Below are 10,007 nucleotides of genomic sequence, written 5' to 3'. Positions count from 1 at the left end.
GTGTTATACAAATGTTTCCCCCTTTCCTCAGATGGTGTATCCCTCGGATAAGGTGGTCTTGTCCCTTGAAGCCCCTCCCTTCACCCCTCCCCACTGGTGTGGCCTTCCGTCCCCGCCTCCCATTCCACGGGTATAAATGTCCCTTGAGTTGGGAGTTCTCTCTCTCTTCTTCACCTGGAACCCTACGATGTAGGTGTCCCCTTCCAGCTAATAAACAGGACATCAGAACCACGTGGAGAAAGAGCACTTCTCGTCCTTTACTTCGTCCATGTAGGATCCGTGCGGGCGTAAATCCTAAGCTAGCCAGGGGGATTTACAGCCCGAAACCCACGGGTTCCTTCACTGACCCACACATGTGGATCCAATTGGTCACCTCGAGAAAACAATCTCCAGAATACATTCCACGTGCGCACAAACACAGGAGTAGCAAATGAGATAAGATTTGTTTTGATCTCTCTGCTTCTCCAGGAAAAAAGACTGAGAGAATTATGTCTCTCTCTGTTCAGAGAATGTGAATGCCACAGTGAGGGGACTAACGGGCAGCGGAGCCCCAGGCAGCCCCTCAGAGGCCTGTGTGTGGAGGCAGGCTGAACCTCAGCACTCCAGCCTGCAGCACAGTCACTTGGGTGCTAAGGCAGGATTGACCAAAGTCTTCTTCTGGAAAAAGTAAATGACAAGCCCTAAGCAGAGTTTCAATAAATTTTTCTCTTACCTGAAGATCTCTTATTTTCCATGCCTCTCTTTCATTGTAAAGGAGATTATGTCAGAGTCATCTGTAACAGCTGCACTGTAAAACACCTCAGTCCTGTGGCTCTAAACAACCCAGAGGGGAAAAAACCCCAAAACCCCAGTTCTTTAAATAAAGATACATGTATTCTTGTGACATTTACATACAATTGCAATTTTCCAAGGGAACCAAACGCTCATTACTACACAGTTCTGCAGAGGCCAAACCTGACCTTTAGTCAGAACAAATTCCCATTTGGCTAGGCTTATTCATACAGCCTACAGTTCTGTTTGAATTCTACATTGACTGAGAAAATTTCAAGCTGGACTGGAGAAGTAATTAGATTGAGAGTAGGACTACTAAAAAAGCCTGCATTGGCAGAGTAATGGGATAAGATCCTTGGCCTCAGGAGCTAAGGTTCTTATCCTACATGTACATTCCAGGAATCTAGATTTGGAGAAGTACTTTAGAATAGTGTACTGTAACTGTAGGGAGAAAGATGAAAAATTCTGTCTCCCCTGCTTCCAGGGTTGTGGAGATCACCTTTTCTCTGGTATGCATTCACATAATGTCCCTGAGGCAGCTGTATTCATTACTTCTGTGGAATACTATTTCCCTTCTGCTTTTACTACAAGCTAGCAGCTGGAAAAGATGAGGACCCAGCAACACAAGTCTGTGGGGACCACCAGGCAGCTCTCCATAGGTAATAGTAGGAAATTTCTAGACAGTTTGAAAAGAATTGGTCTCACTATTGTTCTGTGCACTGACACTGAGATATCATCTTTAGTTTTGGCAGGAAAAATATTTAGTAGAGTATTATATGTGCTAAGTTATGGTGGGTTTTTTTCCTGAATTTTTCCTATTAATAGTTTAAAGGCAGGTGCAAACAAGAGGCAAAAGAAAGTCCACAGCATGCGGAATTTCAGCTGTACTGAAGTCTTGGCCTTTTGGATAAGATATTAGTAAGCATGATTACTTTGCTGAAAAACAAGAAGGGACAGGAAAAACCTACAAAACACCAAGGGAAAATAATCTCATTAAATTGGAAGGTACATAAGAGTTGGGAAAGTAAGCAAGCTGCAAAGAACTAGGAGTGCATGGCAGGGCTGTGCTCCAGCAAACTCTGGCCAAGCCAGTTGGAAAAGCTCACCATATTTCCCAAAGGAAAGTAAAAGTCATCAACACTCTCCTATCTGTGCATGTGAAAGAAGGGAAGAAAAGAGTTTTCTACCATGTAACTATTTTAAAACTGTCTTTCATGTACCTGGCTATAGAGAATGGCACTAGGATTAGATATATACCAATGATCAGTTTTATTTATTGATAAAAAACTTAGCCTATTGAAACGTTGTAATGTGAAGACATGCATAGGCAGTAGGGATGAAGAAACTTTGAAAAGGAAAATGCCCAGATGATACATCTAGGTGGTTGTCTGTAGCAATATGAGCACTAGTCAGTTTGGACACCCAAAGATTTGCCTAATTCCTGTTAAAAGATTACACGTGGTTTTCTTGTTGCCCTGCTGCTTAATTCTACACACGAACTATTGTGACTATAATATATACATATTTCTGTGACATTGGTATATAAGTACCTTATATTCTGCCAGTATCCATTTCAGTTTCAGGAAACTTAATATTTAGATATATTTGATTATTTTTCTTGCAATTAAACTCACTCAACAAGTTTAATTGCTCAACTTGATTAAGCTCAACTCCATTTGTGGCATAGAACTTCTCTATTTTCTCCAACATACAACATACTTTAGTGAAGTTCCACTTGCCCTTAACTTCCCTTTTCTATAGATAACAATCTATTTTCTCTGAGCGTTCTGCTTAAATTGATTTCTCAGCTGAATGCAGTGTTTTGCCACCTTCTTCAGAATTCTGCAACACTATTAAGATGGCCAGAACTGACAGCCTCATTGCTCTTATGTGTCTGTGTGTAAAACAGAACACTAGATTTCACAACAAAAATATATATTCAAATTACAGATTCACTGGCATCATGTCTTCATAGGGTGCTAAAATAATCTCCTGCAGTCTATATTCAGTGTTTCTATTTATGAAACTTGTATTTTGCTTAGCAGTTAGATGAAAAAAAAAAAGCAGGCCATCATGGGCACAGCGTTGAGAGGGTGTTAACTCTCTCCCCTCTGGACTTTTCCTAATCTATCAGTATTGGGGGTGATTCTATGAAAAGCATGAAAATGACAGGTCAGTATGGTGCAAAAACCTATGATCTTGTACTCTCTCATTCTACTTATTCTAACCCTCCCTTAGTCCTGACATACTTTAAGCCCACATGGGGCACTCTCAATGGCTGTACAAGTCCTGTGGCTTGACCCTTACACATCTCTGGTACTGCTGAAGCACTAAATCCAGGTTTCATGTGAAATAAAGAGGAATAAAAACTACCAACCAGCTACCTGACATCTCTGCACAAAAAAAACCCAACAAGACTAACAAAACAACAACAACAACAACAAATTCCTTGCAAAGAGGTTCCCTCACTGCTTCCCTCCGGTTGTCTGTTGTGATTCAGCTGATAGAATCCTCCAGCTGTGGAAAAATTGGTTTAAGGGTCTGAGAAATGGGATAAGAGTGTATTTGCAAACTAAACTATGTAAACTATCATCACTGATTAATCATAGCACTTTGCTTTTAAGTATGAGCATTTATTATATCAAATAATTCTGCAAGAATCACCACCTAGATTTTCAGTAATGCTATGGAGGAAGGAGAAAAAGACATTAGATATCTTTTCTGATACTTGGCTAATTTGAGGACAGAATTCATCTTACCTAACCTTAACTATTCAAATGGTAAGGCTGAACCTGAGATCATAATCTGTGCTTTCTCTACACTGAAAGAAGAAAGGCAAATGAAGCCAGAATATGATTCATACAGCTTCTTCAGAGTTCACATGAGGCTACAGTATGACACACAAAAATGACCTGCCTAAAATGTTTACACTAACCTATGTCTCCAGTATCAGAACATAAACTGTTTAAGAATCTCCAGTCTTCAAAACATTATGGTACATCCTTCATGTCCTAATTGCAGGTGGTCAGGCTCCAAGTCTTGTCTTATCATGGTAAGTAAAAAAACTTTAAAAAATTAGTCTTCACATGTAACAGACTATATGAACCCAGTTTGTGAGATTTTTTCCCCCCTTTTTTGTCAGGAAAACTTAAATAAGCAGCATCCCTCCAAATCTTTGACAACTACATGAAACTCACCTTTGGGATGGGGAGGTGATTCACTCCTATCAATTGCAACCTAGAAAAATCTGAATGGTGACACTAGTTTCTAAATTCAAGCAGCACATACAAAGAAATTGCAAATGGGAAAGCAATCAAATCAGAACAATTGGAAAATTGCAAGCAGTGAAAAGATCGTCCCAATAAATGTCAAATCCTGAAAAAAGAAAAAAAATACAGAAAGCAAACAGGAGATGGCAAAGAATCTAAAGATATCATAAAAATAAGTTTATTGTCATTTTGTCTTCTCCTTAGGCAGTGATATTGCTTTCATGTAACCAAGCAATACAATTGTCACAACGCAGGTGTGGAATCAGAAGGAGTGTGTCATGAGATTGCTGCTGTCAAGCTGTAATTCAGCACCACGAAAAGGATTTCCACTGATGTCACTGGAGTATCTGTCCTCATGACAGTAATTACCCCACTGAGCTCTGTCTCCAGCAGCAGGCAAGACCAGAGGCTTCAGAGGAACCACTCTCCTCTGAAGACGGAATACATGTGTGGAGGTGCACAGTCTTCTCTGGTCAGTGGTTAATAGAGTGCATCACTTGCCTGTTGCCTTCTTCAGCTCTGTACTTACATGGGTTTCTTATTGATCATAAACTTATCCAACCTTTTGGATATGTCAGCTGAGTGCCTGGGTGTAATAATGAATCCAGTCACCAATAACTTCAGCCTCTATATTTCATGGCCCAGACCTGACAGATAAGTACGTGGTGAACTGGGATGACCTAAAGCCTCAAACACACAGCCTGGGTATTGCAGAGAGACTTCCACATAAGCTGAGATCTGTGTTGCCTGTTACTGTTGCAGGGAATAATTTTGTACAAAATCCCATAACCTCAGTATTCCCTATGGAAGTGAAGGGGAAAAAAAAAAATCAAGCAGCAGTGGAAAGACGAGGATCACAAGATCTTGACCAGCCCGGCGTCAGCACTAATGCTGTAACAACACAGAGCACTTCGCAGCCTGGAAGGCTGGTGAGCTGTTGTTCTTCACCAAGCTCCATGCTTGCACAAGCCAAGCAGAACCCAAGCAGAACCGGCTCAAATGCATCGACACCCCCTGCATTATAGATAAACCCCCCAGAAACATCACAGAGACTGCCCACTGAGCATTATGGCTGCCCTTTTGTTGCTTCAAGCAGAAACCTGGACTATCTCAGTGGTCAAACTTCATCAAAACTTGAAACAAACAACAAAAAAAAACCAAGAACAAAAAAAAAACAACAAAAAAACAAAAAAAAAACCCAAACCAAAACAAAACCAACAAAAACAAACAAAGAAAAATTAAACAAGTTTCCGTGCCAAATATCAATTCTAACCCTTTAGGGATAAATGTGGGGCAGAAACACCTTCCATAAAGTGATGAATAGCACTGCAGTCTCCAGGGAGGACTCACTTCTGTAGGTTTTGTAGTAGAGTGCATCTGCAGTAAGTGTAGGATTAGGAATGGTATCTGAAGGAGAAAATGATCTCCCAAAAGGCAGGTGAAACCCTAACCCTTCCTTCTAATCATCCAGACTTTGTGACTCATTACCCTCGGGTGAGAGGAAATCTCTGTCCGTATATCTTGGCCAGAATTGAGAGCAGGGGGCACAGAGAGTGTAGTATAAGGTGTCATGTGTTTAGTTGATCTAATGCAAAAATAGAAAGCAATCAAAGGAAAAAAAACCTGTGAAGACAAGCCAAGGGGAAAAAAATGGAAAAAAGGAAGCAACACCAACACACAAGCACCTTCTGTAGAACTTGAGGCAGACGCGGTCCTCAGAGAAGCCAAATCCTCTGATTCCTGGCTTGATTACTTTGGGACTACTAGTAAGCAAATTCTAGAATGCAAATAAAAAGGCTTGTTCTGGTTCTAGAAATTAATAAGTATGGCCTCAAACATATGCTATCTATACTTTAAATAAATTCTTTTTTCTTTTTAGGAGAGGCACAGCTGGCACACCATCCAAAAGCTGTAGCACTCCACTTGTAGCACAGCAGAGGTGAAGCCAGATGGAGTACCAGCTCCTGGGGACCTTGTTGGACAGCAGGGAGAAGAAAACACATCTCAGCATTTCCCTCACTTCAACATCAATGCAAATGCACATAAGGACCCCCATGTAAGAGGGGAAACCTTGAGGGGAAACCATATAAGAAGCAGCTGAGGTCACTTGTTCTGTTCAGGCTGGAGAAGAGGGCACTGAGGGGAGACCTCATTGCAGATTCAACTTCCTCCTGAGGGGAAGAGGAGGGGCAGATACTGATCTCTTTCCTGTGGTCCCAGTGACAAGACGCAAGGGAATGACCTGAAGTTGTGTCAGGGGAGGTTTAGGTTGGATATTACAAAAAAGCTCTTCACCCAGAGGGTGGTTTGGCCCTGGAGCAGGCTCCTCAGGGAGCATCAGCATCAGCCGGACACGTTCAAGTGTTTGGACAATACTCTTGGGCACATGGTGTGACTCTCCTTTGGATGCTTCAGGTACTTCTCTTGCATGAGGAAAGGACATTTGAGGCCAGCAGTTCTCTTCCGGTCACACTGCATCAAGGTCAGTCTAGGCATGTCCTGGTATGCTGCCCCATGAACCAAACCCAGTATTTAGATCTCTCTGTCAAAGATCTAATTATGTACCATTCCTGGGTAAACTCACAGCACTGCAGTCACTGCCCTCTCTGTGTGATGCAAAAAAGGTTTGAAGTCTTTGAAACTGTTGGAGAGAGCATTGAATTGGGTGCTCCTGACCACAGAGAACTGCTGTTATTAACTTGTGTCTGGAGTCAGCTTCATGCAAGGAAGCAAGAGTTTCACACTTCTGGACGGCCTGGTTCTGGCTAGCCTGAGGAAACAGAGACAACAGAGGAGACTTCTGGGCAAGAGGTAAAGGCCAGAATTGCTGCTTTATGAGGGTCATGCTGAGAGCAGTCACAGCAAACAGCAAACTTGTCAGTGATGTTGGCAGGAAGGAAGGCAGGGTCATGATGCTCATGGCAAAATGGCCATCCCAGTGCATAGAGGAGAGCAGTGTAGTTGTAGTTGTTGTACTTGTAGAACTCACCTGCCAATGCTGAGGAGAACCAGGCTGCATCAGAGTGCTCTGCTTGTGTCCTCTGCCCTTGGCAGTGGCTGGGACTGCAGAATGTGTTACCGTAAGTGGGAACTGCCAGACAATCTGGCAGAGCTGTGTTTGCAGCTCCCCAAGTAGAGCAAGCAACTCTCTCCTATGGCTCATCTGCCCTGGTGAGGCCAGGAGGGATGACACACTTCTGAAAAGCTCTCTGCACAGAAGTCCTGTGTCCTGCTGCTGCTCACTGTTGGCTCTCACAGCTATTGTGTAAGAAAATGTGTTCCCTAAGCAGGGGCTAAAGGCAACCACTGCTCACCACCTTTGTCCTTTTCATCCACCAATCCAACTGCACACAGCGATGCTCCTGGACAGAGCTCTGCTTCTGTGACCACACCCTATCCAGCTGAGGACACCTTGCTCACTGTCTTTGTTCAATGTGCGCTCATGCTGGACATGTAATATCTGGCATGACCACATGTGACAGCATGTGACTATGGGTAGTGTCTTGTCATGGCTGCCCGGAATCCTTTCCTTATGCTGTCCAGGCTAGCAGCTGGTACCCTGGCTGCAAACACATGCTGTCTTCAGGTCCACTGACCTCCTGGCCATGGACTTGAGGCAGGTCAGCAGACACTGGAAGGTGCTCTTGAGGAGAAACACTCTGCTTCTGCACATCCCACAGACAGTTGACCAAAGCCCCTCATTGTCACATAGATGGTTTATATTTTTAAATGTCTGTGGTACTTAACTGTGACATGAGGACATGCAGAGAGAGAGACGGCCACAAAAGCCTGCTGTGACACATTTGGAGATCCCGTACCGCCAACAGCAGAGCGTGGCCACAGTGTGCACTGAAGCAGGGCCCCTGTGGGCATCGAGCCCCTCTCTCACCAGCCTCCCCAGTCCCAGTTTATTTGTGAGAGAACCTGTAGATACACTGCAGGTGAGCCACCCCATAAATAATTAGCAAGTAACGGGACAGGACTTTGGGATACGGTCAGTGTGTCACCATGAAAATATGGAGGAGTTGTTTGTGACTCAAAGGACAGCTAAATCTGAGCAGATAATTGCCCTTTCTCTCAGGGAAGGTCAAGTGTAAATGCTCCCTGGCTCTGACAAAGATGTATATGCTGCTTGAAGGACCCATTTGAGACCAATTTTAGAAAAAGTATAGGTCTTCCCCGAGCAGGGTTATTTCCACCACGACTTTCATCTCTTCACATCTCTTCATTACGATGAAAAAGTTATTTAAAAAACCCTAAAGCACTTTTACCTTTATGCAACATTCCCCCCCATCCCACTGTTCTCACACTTAAACCAGCAAAAACATTCTTGCTCAAGCTTTCCAGAAACAATTTCACCTTTGGGCAGAGAATAAGCACATAAATTCTGAACCCAGAAAAACAGAAATTTCAGGCTGTTCTGACTGAAAGAGGAGGAAAGCTCAGGAGACGAGAATGGAAATGGTGTTGTGCAACAGAAATTACAGTCTGCTGCTTCTTGCAATATAACTCTTACTTGACTTTCATTTATTTTTCTAACAAATTGAAGTTTCTTGGGGACACTGACAGTAATAGACATCTGGCCTTTAAAAATGGCTAACTCCAAGAAAATACACAGGTATCACTTTTGCATCCTGCAACTTCTTACCTTCAGAGCTTAAACACTACATCTAGGAGTAGAGCTTTATGCATTTGAGAAATTTTAAGCTCATATAGTAGTCTTTTGCAGACTTCTGGAGCCTTGTAAGCTGAGTGACATCTTATAAGGGTTTAGGAACACTTTTGGGTTCAGGCACTCAGATTTCTCAACCTATTTTTATTCACTGTCATAGTGGCTGAAAATAAACCTAAATAAATTTTATTTATTTAAACAAATTTTCTTTCTTGCAATAAGCATGTTCTAGGGACTGCAGCTCTATATATTACTAATTTTCTACTTTTACTTTTTCTTTATTGACGACTACATCTGATTAGATCAGATGATGTAATTATAAGACATCTGAGATGTTTGAAATGGCTATGGAAGCCTTTATCTTTAATGTTTTATGACATGCCAAAAAATTTGGAAAGTTCTCAGCTTGCACATAATTTACTTGTATCTTGCCACTTTGTAACTTGGATCAGTGAGATTGCATGTATCTTAGATAGCTCTGTTTGTCACTAATCCATTATCCTAGCCTTGCCATCATGGTACACAGGTATTATTTTTTTTTTTTTTAAATCTACTGCACTCAGTACAATTTATGACAACCAGTGCATGGCAAATAATCTTTCACAATGGGCAAACAGAAACCTGATGGTATTCAACACTTATTCCTGTTCTGTGCATTTTGTCCCTTAGCTGTATCTATATATAATATTTATCAATTACATAGTGGTATTTATAAATATTTTCTCATTTTGCATGCCTGATTTCTGTTTTGCTATCCATGTGTATTGCAGATATTTTAATTCATCAAAGGCTTTTATCCTCTCTTCTCTGGTTGCAAGTCAGAATGCATTTCCATACTACATTTTTTCCAGAGGCAAAATTGATCTGGACAGTTCTCTTCCTTCCCTGTGCCACTTGTTCCTGCTGCCACATCAATCTTCTGCAATGCTTTTTGTGCAAATGCAGCCATCTGTGGGGCAATACTGTAAGACAGATCAGTAAAATCAGGGGTGCTAAAAATAAAGTCTCCAGGAAAAAAAAATAAATTGGCGAGACAGCTGAGCTGGAAAACATAGGAAAGTGGTGAATCTTCCAACAAAGGGTGTTCTTCAGAACAAGATGAAAGAAAGATCAAGGACACAAATGTGCATGTCAAAAGGGGAAGGGTTGAGGACAGGTTTTTCCCTAAAAATGATGGGCTGGAGACCAGATGATGACAGAGCCTGCAGGAAACATGAAATTACCTAATAAAAAATAGAGTTTGACTTTGCCAATTTTATGTTCAAGACGATGGTTGAATATTCAGAAAAAAGATT

This window comes from Motacilla alba, chromosome 2, assembly GCF_015832195.1.
Source record: "Motacilla alba alba isolate MOTALB_02 chromosome 2, Motacilla_alba_V1.0_pri, whole genome shotgun sequence".
Lineage (NCBI taxonomy): Eukaryota > Metazoa > Chordata > Aves > Passeriformes > Motacillidae > Motacilla > Motacilla alba.
Note: the sequence above shows the minus strand (reverse complement) of the source record.